Genomic DNA, 19,472 nt, shown 5'->3' with positions numbered 1-19,472 from the left:
TATATATATATATATATATATATATATATATATATATATATATATATATATATATATATATATATATATATATATATATATATATATATATATATATATATATATATATATATATATCAAAACTTTTTCAAAATGTGGAGAGGTCTATTGTGGAGTGCGCAGTAGTATATACGGCATCTAGCACAAGCAAAAAGTATCGGACTAACATTCCTTCCCCGATCTACGTTCGGGCCTGGCCGGCGCCGGTATTGATCAATAAAACAATTTAGGATTACCAGGAGTTGCACATTGAAAGATGTTTCGCTACTCCCAAGCGTAATTATCTACTGATTCCCTGTGCAACTCAAGCTCAATTTGTGAACGGTGCATTTCGATCTTCTTGCACATAGTGAAGAAATGGCAAGCTTGAGTGCTACTTTACCGGTGTTTTAGGGGAAAACTAAGTCGAATTTTGATAACGTGGTATGAAAACACAATCTACGTCAACACACAGTAATTTGGACACATTCTTTTCATGAATTCACTTGAAAATGATTGACGATTTTTTCAATGAGTCGTGTGCAATTTCTTCTCAAAGATGGCGAGTAATCTTTTTTCCGAAGTTGAAATATTTACCTCTTGCGTTAATTTTCTATGTAAATTGTCGAAAAATTTAGTTCATGTTTTCGTTTAGCTCACTTTTTTAATTTTAATGACGTAATAATTTTACTAATTCACCTGTAGTTTTTCCTTTTAATTATTTTATTGATATCATTCATTCTACTTATTTCATTCATTTCATTATTTTATTACCATTATTCATGTTATTCATTTTTTTCATTTAATAATTTATTTACTCATTTTATTACCTTATTCATTCGATTGATTTATTTGATTCTACTCAATTTATTCTTTTGATTCAGTTATGCTTGTTTTGATTTTCTTGGTTCTAATGATTTTGGTAATTTTATTCATTTTATCTATTTGATAACTTTATTGATGTTAATTATTTTAATGATATTATTAATTTTATTGATTCTATTCATATTAGCCATTCAAGTCATTGTATCGTTAACTTAATTTGCTATATTACATGCATTCATTATTTATCTTTATATTTTCATTTTATTCTATTTATTCTTTTTTCATTGGTTTTATAAATTTTATTAATTTTATTTATTGTACCCATTATTTGATTTAATTAATGTTATTGATTTCATTCACTTTATTTATTTTATCAATATTATTCATGTAATTCCTTTTATTTTCTTTTAATCGCGTGATTAAAGGTTCTTTTTTCTGTTTTATTTAGCTTATTATTTTATTCATTTTCTTATTCATTTCGAAATTGTTATTAATTTTCTTCTTGTCGTTCATTTTATAAATTTTATTCAGGTTTTCATTGCATTCGGTTTTGTGTTACTATGTTTAATTTGCCGCAAAGTAGATTGTTTTTTGCTGGCTATTGTCGGCAATTCGAAGAGTAAGAGAAACGAAAAATATGAAAATTTATAGACATATGGGTAACTTAGAACAAAACTAGAGGTAGGCAGGCTCATGTAGGGATGATCGAAAGTAATTCTGAAGTATCTGTTACCTTAGGTGCAACATTTTATTAATTTTCTTCGTTGTTTTATTTTTATTTATTTTGTATTGTTATATTATATTTTATATTATTTATAGCCCAATTCACTATTTTTATTATTTGTGCATTTTACACATTTTTATTCTGTTACTTTTTTTTATTTTTATTAGTGTCATTAGCCTCTTTTCGGGTTAGAGAAATCTCTTTTGGAAAATTCTCTAACCATATGTGCGGGGTTGGGGATCGAACCCAGGTGAGCTGCGTTCAAGGCAGTCGATTTACCAACTACGCTATGCCCGTCCCCCTTATTCATTCACTTCATTTTATTAATTCTATTCGTTTTTCAATTTTTGTTCGTTTTATCAGTTAAATTATTTTCATTAATTTCATTTTTCCAAGAGAGAAAGAAAATATAGGCATATTTCGGGAATTTTACTTTATTTATAATACTAATTGTGAATTTCAAAAATATGTTTTTCAAAGCAATTTTATCACAAAATGGCGGTTATACAGCATTTTCCCGCCAGAACGTTTTTGGCGACAGGTCCATGGCCGGAAATCTATCACCCGTAATATTTGTAATATTTGACAAGTTTTTTTCGATTCTTTAGATCAACAGCCAACAAAGTTTTTTTTTTTCGATATTACGATTTTCACGAAATGGTGCACTTTGTAATGAAAAAACTCTGAATAAAAATTGGCAAAAAACTGTAAATAAAAAAAATTAAAGCTTTCAGTGTGCTCGGGGTTTATCTAAGAGGCGCTGTTGCACAATTGAAAACTTGAACGTTTAGATATTTCCGTCGTTTTACATTTTTTGGAATTGTGATGTTTAAGACCCCAAAGCACATCTTCGGCGATTTTGTTTGAGTTTTAAAAATTGTGTGTAACCCCTTAACATGTTTTTTCCATTTTTTTGGTTTCATCCATCTCATTCATTCATTTTATTCGAAAAGGCCAAAATTCACTACGATTTAAAATCACCGCACTAAATACAGATAAAACTATTTTTTTCAAAATTCAATTTCTTAGTTCGGGTTTCCTAATTTAAAAATTCTCGGAATCAAGTTCAAAGAGAATGAAATTCAACCACTACCAATTAATGATTAACAAGAAAATATTTATTGTAGATACTTGTTTAAATGGCTTGTTATTAGCAATATTAAAATATATACTAAATGATAAATCAATATTATTGATCTTCCATAAATCTTGTTCAAATATGTTATCAATGAACTTAGACAAAACAATGCGTATTTCTCCCGTATATTCAACGTTCCGTTTTCTAGTTGGTCAGATAACCGCTGAACAACGAAAATAAATAAATCAATATCAGTTTTCCAGTTAGCACGTTTAACCAAAGAATTTATTTTGCAGGTATGGCGGTTCGGAAGATGAGGCGCTGGTCTCATAAGCTATTTCCCGAGCAAATTCTCATGGGTTCAAGCACCATACAACCCCATAATAATACCGCGAACATGGTCCGCGCTAAATTTTACAAATGGTCCAAAAAACCCATTAATACACCAGAACATGGTTTTTAAATGGGCTGGTGATAGTATTTTCATGGGTTGAACACATTGCAACACATATCATAACACCATGCAGTGGGGGTGAATTTGGACCACGATCATGGGGGGCAATATGGGCTTTTGTTTGCTCGGGTCGTCGAATGTTCGAGCTTCAGCCAGGAAGATTTCTTAGCCATCAGTAAGATCGTGGTACTTTCCGTGCAATCGTTCTGTGTACTAAGAATCGACAGTAAAGTCTGTCGAAATAGAAGATCAAATTCCGCAACGGAATGCAGTACCAAGGCTTTTCCTTTCTTTGGTTTTTTTTAAAATTTGGTGGACTTGGACGAATTTATAACAAGTTTTTATTTGTACGGATTTCGCAATTAACACAGTTTCTGCATGTATTCTAAGGGTCGATTTCTTCACCCTCGCTTAACTTTCAAACCAGGTTCACCAGTACGTTTAAACCTGGTTTAAGCGTTAAGCGAGGGTGAAGAAATCGGCCCTAAGTCCTTTTGAATCAAAAGAACTTAGAATTTGTTTCAAAAGTGGAAAGCATGGATCTTTAAGATTACTTTTGGCTCGTACTATCAGGATTAACGAGTAGACGCCTAATAACGATGTTTGACGCCATTTTAAAAATATCCGGCTTAGCAGAATTCTTTAATACCTAATCAATACAATAGATATTTTGAGAACGAGCTTGATGAGTGCATGATAGAGATCAATATCTGACGACAGCTTAACAAAATTCTATACAGTGACGACCCCAATTTATCAGCTTTCGCTTTTGTCTGCCTCCAATTTTTAGCATTTGGATCCGTTTTCGTCAGCCTCACATAAAAATTCGTTTGATGGGCTCTAGCAGACGAACCCAGTCAATTTCGAATATATCCTTTCTGGAGCATATTTTTCTTATCTGATGCAAATCTCGACAAACATATGATAAGGGCATAATAGCGAACTGTCAAAATTCACGAAACAGTTTATAGAAGTTAACCCCTTCATGCCGATGTTGTTTGTGGACAACAACGTTTTAAAACAGATATAACTTTTGATTGAAGCAAGATTTGCTCACACAAGCAAGTAAGACTAATGAATGTGACTATTGCCTTTCATTTCAGTATTAATAGTTACAAAGATCAGCTCTAGAACTGAAGTTATTGCAATTAATCTGATTGGATTCCGATGGAGCAGTACTGCCAGGGACAGTTTACGTTGATGACGGAAAAATATTTTTTCATATATTTCCTTGTGTTGCAATATTATTGAAAACTGATAAAACTTATCAATTAAAACTTTCTTTGGCTACGTTTTCCACTCAATTGGAATATTGTTAATATCATAGGAGAATTGTATTGACCATTGGAAGGCAAACATTGAGCAGCTTCTAGCACTGCTAGGGAAGCACCTATCGTTATGAAAAACGGCTTTTTTGTGTTCCTTGGCCCCACCATTTTCAAGGGAAAATAGTTTTGAAACCCTAAATGGATTAACGAAGGAAAAAACTTTTCGATTATGTTGGTAACAGCGGACATTGAAAAAGAACGGTTTGTCCGGAATTTCTCATCCAAGTGAATGTTGACAGTTGGCTTATACGCCTTAATGATAAGTTTGGGAGAAATATAGAAATATTTTTTAATTTTGCCCCTTTAAGAGATATTTTTACTATGTATTCAAACAGGGTTGAGAGGCTATATGTAGGGACTAAAGAAGAATATTTTAATAGATTCGGTGGAATAAAAATAAAGGAAAAATATGCCCCGATTTTGTCAGCCTAAAATACACCAATGGCGTAAAAAATGGGGTTTTCACTGTATATGGATGAGAAAATAATAAAATACTAAGACTAACTTTGCAAAGATTTCATGAGATTCCCAAGATTTTTTTCAAATCACAAAAACTGCAAAAATGTATGATTTGAGGCATAGTGCCGAATTAATATTATGAATAAGAAATTTCGGGACAAATTAATTTAAAACTCCAACTTCCCTTTAATTTTCAAGAAACGAACATAGTTTCAATCAAATACTGAGATTGTTTCCTTAAAAACTATAATTTTCTGAGTGCTAGTTCAAAAGCTATAGTATTTAAGCTGCCGGCAGGCGAGGCAACAGGCCACACGCCACCACAAATATTCACTATGGATTTTATTCTAACTTTTAACACGCTGTTGCTGTTGCCTTGTTAGAATAGGTAGAACAAAATACATAGTGAATATTTTTTTGCCATGTATCCTGTTGCCTCGTGTGCGGACAGCTTTACAATTCTTGTTGAACTTAGCAAATTGCCTAAAACCCAAAGCAAATTAACTAAGCATCAGTAATCATCCTAAGCGTCACATAACAAAATTTAAGGAGTGAAAATTTTGACCAAATTCTGTGCGTATCGAGCCACTGTGCGCCCTCATTAGTCTATCGGTTGGTTTCGAAAGTGGCACTTCACATAGTGTAATAGAGTAAATGCGGGCGCAGATCGAACATTTCCGCCCCTTGAGAACGCTCGATGTGCTTTGACGGCCGGCGGACTGCCTGGTTTTTCCTTCCTCGGTGTCTCTGCGGCACAAGTAGCATAAGGGTACGATGCGTGCGTGGGTGTATAATAGATTTTTCCGCATATATCTTGCGGCGGATGCCAAAAATAACCTTTCGGCTGTTTTCTTCTATCCGTTTCATCACTAAATCACCATATTTCGCGCACACTTCTTCTCGATCGTCGACGACTTCTTCATAAACTCATTTATCACATATTATCCGACCGAAAAAAATTCCACCGAATCTACTTTGATCAAGTGGAGAAAGTTACGTCACCGCAACTGTACCCATTCCGAGAATGGATACAATTTTTCCTGCACTGGCTAATGCTCTTCGGCCAATTTTCTTCCCGAGCACACGAAGAAGCGCGTTTCAAAATCTCGCGCACCGACTCAGATGGCAAACGACGACTAAGCGGACGCGTGGTACGAAACGAATCCGAATCCAACGGTCGCCCGAAGAGGAGCAATTTTCGCAATTCGCGAGAATTGTCCGTTCACATCGGTTCGTCTGTGTGTAGTGATATTAGTCGGTACAAGTTAGTGTACATTCATTCAAATACGAGAATAATACATGCCGAGAGCAGTAGAACTGCGTGATTCGAACGAAAACGACCGCTTATCGCGAAATTGTTAGAATGTTCGCATGTTATAGGACAATTATGTCGAATCGAAAAGGTATAACTTTTCGGGAGCACATACACACAGTCCGTTGGCTCGTCGAGAGACCCTATCAAAATAAACACAACTAACGGACGGCTTCCTGTCACTGTTTGATCCGTAAAAGCTCGCACCAGCTATTCAGTGCCATAATTTTGGCCAGAGGGCGGGCAGATGTAAATACGCGGCGGCAGTGGCACAAATATTTCGACCTCGTCCGTTATGTTTGAAAAGTCTGACAAAGCTGACAGTATGTATGCTCTGATCCTACATGCAACTACTACTACAGTAGAGGGATGTTGATATGTACTGTACCTACTGGCTGACTACATCAGTTTGCGAGATTCGAGAAGCGTTTGTTCTGATGGTACACTCAGGAGCAGGACGCAGCGCAGATTGCGGCACCATACAACATTAGAGTGTATGTTATGACTGACACTGAGTGTATTGGGATGTAGCTAAGTGACGATGACTAATCACACTTTCTTGTATGGTTTTATTTTGCTTCTATTGACAAAAACCGTTTAGACGATGTGAGTTGAGGATTCAAAATCAGCCTCAAGGGAATGGCTGCTGGTTCAAAGTCTAGAATCCGTACTCAAGTATCTGAGATTCAGAGCATACGATTAATCTGAATCTACCCAAAGCAATTTCATTTGCTTAAAAAAATTTCCGCAGTCCAAAACAAAAGCCTTCTGATTCATCCAGGAAAAACACTCCCCGAGAAAAGCCGGAAGAGAAAGTTCATCAGGCCTTTCTGCATTTTCCACGGCTGTTTCCCGCCTCTGATGCGGGTGCATACAAATTTACTGCCCTACTGGTAGCTATAGCATATGGTACGTATGGGGGTGCCAACCGAAAGGAGAACTCGTTAAGAACAAAGAAACATTGTGCACCAACACTCGGCGCATCAAACCCAGAACGCAAAAACGGTGGCAAAGTAAAAAGTATACCATATCACTATCCGAGAATGAAAACTTTATGATCGTATACATGTGGTGGCACTGCTTTTCCCATTTCTAGTTTTGTTAGCTGGTAATATTTTGAATGATGTTCCACCGTTCTGGTTTTAAATGAGAGTGGAAGTTATAACTCATTCCGGTTCATATAGGAAAACCAGCACTACTCGCTGTAATTAATTGTATTTTTAGGGCGATAATTGAGATATGAGTCCCGAAGCGGTTTCGGTTTTCAATTAGGTTTGTCATAAATTTGAATGTTCGGTTAAAGGGAATAATGAACGGATTTTTCTTTTTAATAAGAGGAAGGGAGACCCTTCAGCATCTGACGGAGTACCGACGGCTGGGAAGAATGATCTAATAGAGAGTTATACCGACAGGGGTCAAAGCACTTCGCTTTCGAAAATTTGATTTTTCACATTCCAGCCACGAGTCAAGCATAAGCGCCAATGCAATCCAATATTGATTTATAACTACATTTCTTCTCATATTGAGAACCCTCACAGCCTATGCATTCAGGGAACTTATGAACCGAAGTAAAAGTGATTCGTCTTGCAACGGTAATAGTGCATTGTAAGCATGACGCGTGACAAACTTGAAGCTACTTTACGCAAGACCGTTACTGAGCAAGCCTCTGAATATCGTGCCAAAAATCGGATCATTCAATAAGTAGTGGTAGGACCTCGTTCCTGAGGCGAGCGCATGTGTAAGGGAGGACACTGCCAAGCTCTCTTTTGCACTGATGCAAAAACGGTTTAATTTAAATCATTTAACTAATTCATTACGCCTCTCGCATCATGAACGATGCGCATGTATTTAGTCTCGCCGTTGTTGTTTGTAACTAGAGCTGGGTGTGCAGTGTTGGGAAATTTGCACCATCGAAACGACGACGACTCCACTGAACCGGTATGACGATTAATGTCAGCATCTCGAAATAAATGTCCCGCATCTTTTCGGTATCTGAACCAGTAACGGTTTGGCCGGTCAATTCATGTCGTTAGACACACTGTGTAGCTTAATGAAGAGATCTCATTCTGAGGTTCTACAAATCACAGAACATTCCAACAAAATATTAGTCTTGATTTTGGATGCAAAAAAACATCGAACTAATACTTATTTTCTAATTAATTTAGTTTTAATTCACGTCTATCGGTCTACGAATTAACTTAGTTTTATCGCAATGCGTTGTTGAAGTATTAGATGCAAAAGTCCTTTTCGTTTCACTGAATCGTACGTAGCATAGAAATCAACACACAGCATGCTCCCAAATCGTAAGATAGCACTGAAAACAGTAGTTCCTAAAACAATCAGTATCTCCCCACTGAAGACAAAATTGCTGGAAGAACTGAAATATGCCAGTCACAAACGGAATATCGAGAGCATCGTCCCTGCTGAGCCAATCGAATCTCTGACACATAAGATGTACTTTTCTTCGCAATTCGTGGCATTTGAATAATGATCATGTCCGAAATAACCGTTTCAGGGTTCTCTATATGCGATTATAAACCGACGTGTTTAATATCTTTAAGTTTGCTGTACAATTAGTGCTGGTGATGGAATACGTTTGCAACCATGAAACTATTCAACCTTCTACAGGAAGAAAAAGTTTTGATAGCTTTGGTTCAAGAACTGGATTTCTACGATTCCAGGTCAATTGGCCGAAATAAATTTGGCCGAGTGGGTCATTCAACCAAATGCCGTTAGGTCGGATGCCATTGGGTTGAAGGGTCATTTGGCCAAAAGGGTCATTTAACTAAATGGGTTATTTAGTCGAAAGGGATATTTAGCCGAAAAGGTCATTTAGCCTAAAGTCATTTGGCCGGAAGGGTAATTTAGCCGAAAGGGTCATTTAACCCAAAGGATCAATTAGCCGAAAGGGTCTTTTAGCCGAAAGGGTAATTTAACCAAAAGGGTCATTTAGCCGAAAGGGTCATTAAGCTGAAAGGGTCATTTAGCCGAAAGGGTAATTTAGCCAAAAGGGTCATTTAGCCGAAAGTGTAATTTAGCCGAAAAGGTAATTTAGCCGAAAGGGTCATTTAGCAGAAAGGGTCATTCAACCGAAAGGGTCATTTAGCCGGAAGGGTCATTTAGCCGATAGGGTCATTTAGCCGAAAGGAACATTTAGCCGAAAGGGTCATTTACCCGAAAGGGTCATTTAGCCGAAAGGGTCATTTGGCCGAAAGGGTAGTTTAGCCGAAAGGGTAATTTAGTCAAAAGGGTCATTTAGTCAAAAGGGTCATTTAGTCAAAAGGGTCATTTAGCCGAAAGGGTCATTTAGCCGAAAGGGCAATTTAGCCTAAAGGGTAATTTGGCCGAAAGGGTCATTTAGCCGAAAGGGCAATTTAGCCGAAAGGGTAATTTGGCGGAAAGGGTTATTTAGCCGAAAGAGTCATTTAGCCGAAAGGGTTATTTAGCCAAAAGGGTCATTTAGCCGAAAGGGTCATTTAGCCGAAAGGGTCATTTAGTCAAAAGGGTCATTTAGCCGAAAGGGCAATTTAGCCTAAAGGATAATTTGGCCGAAAGGGATATTTAGCCGAAAGGGCAATTTAGCCGAAAAGGTAATTTGGCGGAAAGGGTTATTTAGCCGAAAGGTTCATTTAGCCGAAAGGGTTATTTAGCCGAAAGGGTCATTTAGCCGAAGGGGTCATTTAGCCGAAAGGGTCATTTAGCTGAAAGGGTTATTTAGCCTAAGGGTCATTTAGATGAAAGGATTATTTAACCGAAAGGGTCATTTAATCGAAAGGGTCATTTAGCTGACACGATCATTTAGCCGAAAGGGTCATTTTGCCGAAGAGTCATTTAGCCGAAAGGGTCATTTAGCCGAAACGGCCATTTAGCCAAAAGGGTCATTTAGCCGAAAGGGTCATTTAGCCGAAAGGGCAATTTAGCCGAAAGGGTAATTTGGCCGAAAGAGTTATTTAGCCGAAAGGGTCATTTAGCCGAAAGGGCCATTTAGCCGAAAGGGTCATTTAGCCAAAAGGGTGATTTAGCCGAAAGGGACATTTGGCCGAAAGTCATTTAGCCGAAAGGGTCATTTAGCCGAAAGGACCATTTAGCCGAAAGGGTCATTTACCCGAAAGGGTCATTTAGCCGAAAGGGTCATTTGGCTGAAAGGGTAGTTTAGCCGAAAGGGTCGTTTATCCGAAAGGGTCATTTGGCCGAAAGGGTCATCTAGCCGAAAGGGTAGCTTAGCCGAAAAGGTAATTTAGCCGAAAGGGTCATTTAGCCGAAAGGGGTAATTTAGCCGAAAGGATAATTTAGCCGAAAGGGTAATTTAGCCAAAAGTGTTATTTAGCCGAAAGGGTCATTTAGTCAAAAGGGTCATTTAGTCAAAAGGGTCATTTAGTCAAAAGGGTCATTTAGCCGAAAGGGTCATTTAGCCGAAAGGGCAATTTAGCCTAAAGGGTAATTTGGCCGAAAGGGTCATTTAGCCGAAAGGGCAATTTAGCCGAAAGGGTAATTTGGCGGAAAGGGTTATTTAGCCGAAAGAGTCATTTAGCCGAAAGGGTTATTTAGCCAAAAGGGTCATTTAGCCGAAAGGGTCATTTAGCCGAAAGGGTCATTTAGTCAAAAGGGTCATTTAGCCGAAAGGGTCATTTAGCCGAAAGGGCAATTTAGCCTAAAGGATAATTTGGCCGAAAGGGATATTTAGCCGAAAGGGCAATTTAGCCGAAAAGGTAATTTGGCGGAAAGGGTTATTTAGCCGAAAGGTTCATTTAGCCGAAAGGGTTATTTAGCCGAAAGGGTCATTTAGCCGAAGGGGTCATTTAGCCGAAAGGGTCATTTAGCTGAAAGGGTTATTTAGCCTAAGGGTCATTTAGATGAAAGGATTATTTAACCGAAAGGGTCATTTAATCGAAAGGGTCATTTAGCTGACACGATCATTTAGCCGAAAGGGTCATTTTGCCGAAGAGTCATTTAGCCGAAAGGGTCATTTAGCCGAAACGGCCATTTAGCCGAAAGGGCCATTTAGCCGAAAGGGCCATTTAGCCGAAAGGGTCATTTAGCCAAAAGGGTGATTTAGCCGAAAGGGACACTTGGCCGAAAGGGTCATCTAGCCGAAAGGGCTATTTATCCGGAAGGGCCATTTAGCCGAAAGGATCATTTAGCCGAACGGGTTATTTAGCCGAAAGGGTCATTTAGCAGAAAGGGTTGTGTATCCGAAATGATTCGTTTTTTGTCGTGGTCTCATTCGTGTGATGCCCCCGGTTTTGCACCAATCGCAACATTTTAAATGCGCATTTGCGGTGTGTTAAGCTTTCAGAGTGTAGTCTATGAGCTTGTGTAGACCACCAAATGACCCACTTCGGGATACACTATACAGCCACGGTCCTTCGTACCTATTCCTTGTCTACCTTTTTTGACATGATGATTAAATATACTTAGACCCCCCCTCCATACCAGCCTTTTTTCTCCTTCACAAAAGTCCCCTGTGCTACCTTAGTTGAGCAGATTCGCATCAGCGCACTACTACTCTATATGGAAAATACAACAAAATTGCCTTTGGAAACATATTTTATAGAAAGGTCATCGAAACAGCTCATGTTAAAAAAAATATCCAAGGAATATTTAGAATAACGCCTAAATATTTTTAAGATGAATAAATCACATTCTTGACTGATTAGATCATATTTGTATATTTCTCCATTACGACCATTCAGTCAAATAGAGGTTTCGAAAATATTGCACTCGCCAAAGTAACGCTTTCAGCCGATTAGAATCCAGCTAAAAGGCATTCGGCTTTCGTCGGAATGCCATGTTCAAGCATTAGCTGCCACACTTTATTTTGTTTCACTGAATCGTACACTGGCTTCACAAATAGATGAGTTCCGATGAGTTGTATTCTCGAATATTGTCCAAGATTTATCGCATGTTAAACATCTGATCCGTCGTTAACTGTCCTTCTCGATGCCCGTTTTCGGTATTCGCAGGCAAAGAAATCAGGCAACGGTCGTAGACTGCTAAACATTATTACAACTCAAAACAATTGTTTATGAGCCATCAAAAAAAAACGAACCGTACAGCGAAATAAATTTCAAAATCCAGAACGACAAGCGAGAAAACTGTTTGAATAGATCAGCATATTCAATAAGCTGACAATCTGGCAGGCCATCTGCAGCTGCGGCTGAAAAATACTTCTGAAACCGAGAGAAATTAATTATCAAAACACCGCAAACTTCTGAAGAACCATTCCCACATTATCTGAAAAAATTGATCGCCTTCAAATTTTTTCACTGATCTCTTGCTCGACCTAGGAAGCAAGTTGCAAATACCACCCAACCCTACCACAACATGCTACAGCAATGCCAAGTTGACTGGTTGCTTCCGTTTTCATTCGTTTCGATCCACAGCATACGGCCTAATTGGAAGGTGTACCTTGTACTAGTTTGTATGTCCCGTTATCATTTATCTCCAATTAACAACCTGTATTTATTTGGACACCCAAGTCCAGTATTATAACCTTGCACGAACTACCAAGCGGCTGGTATCATCTTAATAAGACAGACAGAAACGACACACACACGAACGCACGCTCAGAAGACTGACTCGTTGCACCGGACACCACGCCCCTTTTCCACGTTATGCTACATCGACAATCTTGACTCGGCATCTTCTGAGGTGCGGTGCGGTGCGCGTAAGGCCCCAAGAAAACCCGCGGAAACTTTCGCTTTCGCTAGCCGGTTTTTATTTCTCTATTTTGCTTCCTGCCCCGAGGCGATCGCGCACCAAAGATCGATCGATCAATGAACGTGCGCCAAAGAGGAATTGGTACTGTGCCAAGTGAAATTGGACCGAGAGTAGGTGAAAGGGTAAATAGGATGCCCGACGGTGTGTCTCAACCTTTTTTTCTCAACTCGTTGTCAGATGCTCGAGATAAGACGATATGCAGCTGCAAGTATAGTGCACATATCTGGACCTGGAATATCTTATTGTTTGGAGTTCAGCGAGTTAAACAACGAACCCCTCCAGTCAAGTAACTTACGACCGGTTCCACAATCGTCAGATAGAGTGGTCTTATGGTTACGACTTTGTGACTAACACATGTCATTTCATGGGGTTTTCAAATTTTTGACGGAGATCACCCATGCGATGCATAACTATGAATTAACCCGGATCAACGGGGTACCGGACTTTTGGATTGGCCAAATTCGTTTCAGACGTAACTAACTTCAATCCATTTTGGACACTCATAAACCTCAATAGTGGACCGTCGAAGATGAAGGACCCTCCATTCCACCAACACTTGCTAATTTGGCAAATAATTAGCCTGAGGCGACGCGTTGCTTCAGGACCGTAATTTAGGACTCACGACTACGCCAGTCAGGCTGGTGCACGATTGTTAATGACTGACATGCGCATTGATGGGCGCTCTGCAGTGAAATTGGGTCTTGGCGATTTTTATTTTTATTTTTTTCGGGCTCGGCCTCTATTCAGATGATGCAATGCTTCATCGCATCCATCGGGTCCAATCGGACCGACCAGGTTTTTGTTTTGTTTTGTTTCGATTCTTTTTTTCTCTCAATCTGGTTCGAGGGTTATTGAACGAATTCCCCATTTGGGCGATTTTCGGTTATTGGGCTGCCGGCGGTGGTTATTTTTGGTTATGCAATGGCGAATTGAGCAGGAAATGCGAAAAATTGCAAAGTCGGTGCCACTTTGTGCATTCGGTGCATTTTGTAAGCCAAGTTTCTGTGGATCGGTTGGTGAAAAACAAGTTATGTTGCGAACTTTCTATTTATTCGTTGTCTCGAAGCCAGTGTCGTTATATGGGCAGATTATCTGGAAAGTTGCAGATTTGTCGATTTTGTTTTGGTACCGGTTAAAGTTTTTGGTGCAAAAGTTCACATTTCGGTAGTTCCATTGAATATTGAATTGATCGCTATTGCTTTGGAAGTCACTGGAAACTATGTCACTGGACCATCGCATGAGCTCCTATGCATTCTTCAATTCTGGGAAACGAGAGTTCGAATTCTTGCTAAAATAGGCGCTTTAGCCGAACCTATCGATTTCAATGATTTTCCATGAACTTCAGAAAAGTCCAGAGAAGCTCTTCGATATTTAGCGAGATCATACGAAGGTCACGAGACTCCTAAGAAATTCAGTAAAATGTTTCAATATTTAGAGATTTTTTACCAAATTCAGGAAAACTACTGTAAAATTCAAGTTCTTACAACGGAACTTATGCGATTTTAATGACTGGAATCATAGTTAACGAACATTGGGAAAAAGCGCAGCGTTCTTTTTGTTTTCTTGTAATATTTCTAACCAATTAAAAATATGCGAGTATCTTTATTTTGTACAGCATTATAGATGTAAGAACATGAACAGGTTAAGTTTTAAGAGTTCACGATGGTAATCATTAAATAAAGTTATGTATAAGGCAAACAGATGAGATACCTAACAAAATTATGCATTAAATCCAATTACATAAAAAATCCATGCTGACTTATTCGTGGCAAGGAACCTAAAGTTAGATTATAATATCGGTAAAATTTGATAATCGTATTCTAAATGAACGGAAAAAGCCAGCGGCAATATGGTCTCGAAATGCGCCCCTAGGTCACCTTTAATTCTGAAATGGATCGTTAGAGCTAACACCTACTACGCCCCGATAATAATTTGTGTCCCTGGGGTGACCAGATCATATGCTGAAAACTGCTGATCAGTGAGACTTAGAAGGTTAACACATACCCGTAAAGATAGAAAAGCTAGGTGTAACTCTCGGTACAAATGTTCTTGATACAAGTCAAACACATGAACTGACTCGTTATTTACGATCTAAATATGTATTATTTGAAAAATGTACCCCTTTTGAATAGTAATCGTTAGAAGCTCAAAACCGACACACAATCCTTCTATTTGTCATCACTTTAGCTCATAAACTAGGTTAATTCACATCGAAACGTCCCTGAGATACTACTTTAGTAATTGTAGCCAAGAGAAACAGCCACATGTTTACGATGTAAACAAACTCGAAAATCGGTAACAATAATGATGCCGAAATTCATCCCCTGGCATACGTGTCGTAGCAACCGCGTGAAGACAACACCGAGATTCGAAGTGACGACGTCGCACGATGCAGGTTGCGCACTTGTGCGTTCATATATCAGCCCTTTCACGAAACTATCGGGGGAGGAGAAAAATAACCCAAGGCAGCTGAGCTGGCACCCTCCGGATGTTTCGTTCGCAGGCCACAGCAGCTGGTCTGTCATAATCTCATCTCTCGTCAGATCCCCGTCAGATGACGGTCTCTCTCGCTCTATCTTCCTCTCGATCTATTCAGATGCATGCATGCATGCATAGACAGTTAAGTCATCGGTCGTGTCAGCGTTTTCACAAACGACCTATTTTCCCACCAGCCAGCTCGACGCAACGAGTGCAATTGACAAACTGTTTAGTAACTAATATCGAATTAAGGTTCGCCCTTCTCCCCGATCATCGGGTGGTGCGTCAAAAACAAGGGTTTAATGGCCCTAGGGCTTAAGTGTAGATCAACACCATCTGCTTAGCTGGAAACCGATCATGGGAAAGTTGGTGGTGGTGTTTACAATTTGGTGAAATTATTTATTTAGGAGATTAGTTGGCTTCGAAGTAGGTGATTATGGCGTTGACGCTTGGAGGTGATTGTAACTCTTTTCGCTTTTATGTTTATTTTTTGGTTGAATCCAACATAACAATGCAGTGAGTTAATTAAGTTGTTGAACTTGAACAATTTGTGTGCACTCTTGTTGTTCCCACACTCGCATTTTTATAGAAGAAATAAATGCAAGCAATGAAAATTTCCTGCTCGGCCAAGCGATGGCTGCCGTGTAGGCAGATAAGAAATGAAGGGTAGCTGAGTTATTAAACTCTATGAAAGTTAAATTAATTTTACTTATTCACTCGGGTACAACTTAGCAACTTAGTAGTGCGAATACACGCAGAAAAATGCGATCGCGAAACCGTGAATCGTGAGCTCATGGATCAAGAACCACGAAATGTTAGTTGACCTGTTTTAATCGTATTCCAACATTTATGTGTATCACGATTCAACGCAGAGACTGTTTTTCACATGCATTTGTCAGGGTGCCAGGTCCGTCCGATGAATGCATTGTGTTATTTTTGAAAAATTGTTTCTCGCATCGTTCGCTCACATACGAATGTGATCAGCAGCACACACTGGTTCGGCGGGAGACTGTGATGTAAACAACCTCCGCTTGAAGCAAACGGGCTCAATGGAGTAGAAAAATTGAAAAAAAAAAAATACTTACACAAATGGCAGTGAGTGTGAGAAACATCACTTTTTTATGATTGCCTTTGGGGAAGTAAACTTCCAGTGCGTTGGGGTGATGAGTCTATTTCCACAACAATGGAAGGAACACTATTTTGTTAATTATTATTTAAAATCAGTGGAATATGCGTAAAGGTCGCAATTTATTTGATGTATTTATAATAACAAAAATGGCGATAATTTTGTGAAATACTCGTGCTTTGGCAAACAATAATTCGAATAAACAGTTTAATCAATGGCTTCAAATCGGTGAAAATAAAAATAGTGTAAAAATAGGCTCAACACTCTATGAGATGTAACCATTTTCAATAACCAAGTTATTAATAATCAAAGAAAGTCTAGTCACCACCAAGACTGTCTGAATTGGTGGGGCGTTGTAAGTCTGATTTGGGTAGGAAAATAAACAACTGAGTCGTCAAAGAATTTTTGCCAATGAGATTTGAGAAGAAGATTCCATTTTTAAACAAATATTTTGTCGGTTTTTTTCCTTCGCATATGAAAGAGAAAAAAACGAAACAATTTTCTTTTCCACTTCAGATCATTTCCCAGTGCATCGCAACACGACCATCACAGCTTTAACAAGCCCAATCTTCCCATTAATCATCGCACAGTGACATGCGCAGAAACGCAGAACCGCAGCCGAGTTAACAACTCACATCCGACATCGGAATCATCGGAAAAGATAGACACACTAGAGAGGACGGTCGGTCAACGGAACGGGAAGCCCGCGTTTCAACATCGTTGGTTATGCGTTATTTTTGAACACACATAAACATAAAGAAATTTCACCAGCATCCAGCGGTCTGTGCTCGATTTGATATGGTGATGATGGTTCGCAGCATCGCACCGATGGCCAAGACCGTTGATGTTTGTAGTAGGTCGCGGCATAAGCGTTCTGTGAATCTTTGCACGGAGTACTGCAGTTGCCAGCTTTGTATTATATAAGTTATAATAGATAACGCATGCTATTCGGCGATTCTAATCATCAATACTCTAATTTTATCGGTTTATTCTATATATTCGAAAAGCTGGTACAGTACTGCGTATCAATGATTATTTTGATAAAAACAATCGAAGGGTTAGTTCACAGTTCTCAAACCCGAAACTAACAGTCTACTATGTACTTATGCAAAGTCAGAGATACAAACGAGCAAGTGAACAACAACAGCTTCTCAATCTAGTGTCTCGTTCCTCCCAAGAACAAAGCAAATATTGTATTTATTCTTGCTGTCATGAATGAAGTTGACGAAAAAGACCTGCCACGACGCAACACCGCGGCCATTGCCTTCAAAGTTAGCGTACCGCGTAAATGTACCCTCACGAGACGTAGAGATTGACGGTGTGGTCACCGAGTCGAATTTGCCCTTCAAAGATTTACTGAAGCACGGAGCTTGCCCCTTTTTCGCTGTTCCAGAATGACGTACTCTCTAGTCTATGGCTCTCGAAGGTGCGATAGGGAGATTTGATGTTTGGTTTTTTTCGTGTAAGCGTTCATGGAAGACGTGTGACATTTTGGATTTTAGCGTCTTTCTCGCGCCAATTTGGTGCTGGTTTACTGATTTGACTAATTTATTAAGTTGGTGTAATTTGCTGACGAGAAGCATCCGAAACACTAGAGAAACAAACTTTTATGTCAGGTATTTTTCTTCAAGCATATTTTTTTGTCTTTTCCAAAATTTACCCGTTTGGGAAGTATTGCATGGATTTGATGTACAAAGGAACGAAACCACAATCGCCAGATCTTACATACTGCTTGGATTCGCGGACAAACTCGTCATTATTGGCGTTGATCACAGAGCAGTGGAAGAGTCATTTTTACCTTTTACAAAGGAGTCTGGGAGAATCGGACCGTCTATAAACTCTGACTAAACAAAGTACATGGTAGCTGGTAGGAAAAAGCCCTGCCAAAACTCAACACTACACTGTGGTCCAGAATGCAAATTTAGCAGGAATTTTGAGATTTTACTAAACAACTTAACCTTATTAAGTCTTTGGAGAAGTTTTTGTGGAGCCCCTTCCTTTTGTTAAAACAACAGTTAGGGTGGTTCTAGTCTTATCAAGATCAAAAAATATTTTTTAATCAATCTAGCTAGAACTAAACGACCTTCAACGAAGTTGTATAACGATAAATTTTGCTGAAGACATATAAGCACTATACTTTTTATTTTACACTATACTTTTTATTTTACAGAAAATTTAAAATCAAAAGTTAGGGTATTTCTTAGTTTCTTAGAAAAACTGTTTCATTCAAACAATTTTTGCGATATTGATTTAAAACCAGAGTAGTCTTCGGAAAACTTTAAGACTGTTTTAAGGCGAATAATTTGTTAATATCTAATAAAATAACTAATTATATTCATTGAAGAGTTATGAGCAATTGTTCGCCAAATAAGGGTTGTTTGACATAACAGTATCACTCATTGGGGAAAACTAAAGATGATTCTTTTTGAACCATAAATGATTAGATTTATAATAGAGGGAAAATGGCGAAAACCACATTGTTTTAAATTTCATTAAATTGATTCTTTTCAATCTATTTTTGATATATCAAGTGTTTATATTTTTTGATTCATAGAAGCTAGAGTTTTGGTATGTTAGAAGAAAATGTTGCTCTAACAACTCTGAAAAACATATGAAGGATAATTTGGGAAAAAATGAAAGCTGAAAAAGTTAAATTAAAAATTTGGTTTTTCATTAATTGACCCTTTGAAATATGTTTAAATTACTTTCACGGTGGACAATATAAAATATATGGTTTCGTTTTCATGATCAAATATTGCACTTTACAATACTTTTCAATTATTTTAAATAGTGGGTAGGGTGGTTCTAAATTGTTTTTTAAATCAGAAAACCTACTTTTTAATGGTTCCAGACAGCGTTTCGGTATCTTCCAGAAAATGAAAGAAAATAAAATTAAAAAAAAAACTTTGTCAAAGACACTGAAACTGTCGTGTACTCTTCATTTTACAAG

General features: G+C 38.2%; 1 protein-coding gene across 5 annotated transcripts in view; it reads right to left on the bottom strand.

The window, feature by feature from the left end:
* The window catches only part of LOC131685654 (probable serine/threonine-protein kinase DDB_G0282963), a 133,410-nt gene that overhangs the window by 57,547 nt on the left and 56,391 nt on the right, over positions 1–19,472 (bottom strand). Inside the window, exon 1 of one of the 5 annotated variants that reach the window (XM_058969533.1) lies at positions 5,724–6,009. The exons of 3 other annotated variants lie outside the window; for them this stretch is intronic. The gene's annotated coding sequence lies outside the window, so the exon portion shown is untranslated. Of the gene's footprint in view, positions 1–5,723; positions 6,010–19,472 lie in introns of those variants that run through there. One more of the 5 variants, XM_058969551.1, reaches the window with a different exon arrangement.

This window comes from Topomyia yanbarensis, chromosome 1, assembly GCF_030247195.1.
Source record: "Topomyia yanbarensis strain Yona2022 chromosome 1, ASM3024719v1, whole genome shotgun sequence".
NCBI classification, from domain to species: domain Eukaryota; kingdom Metazoa; phylum Arthropoda; class Insecta; order Diptera; family Culicidae; genus Topomyia; species Topomyia yanbarensis.
Note: the sequence above shows the minus strand (reverse complement) of the source record. Positions and strands in the feature narration are given on the sequence as shown.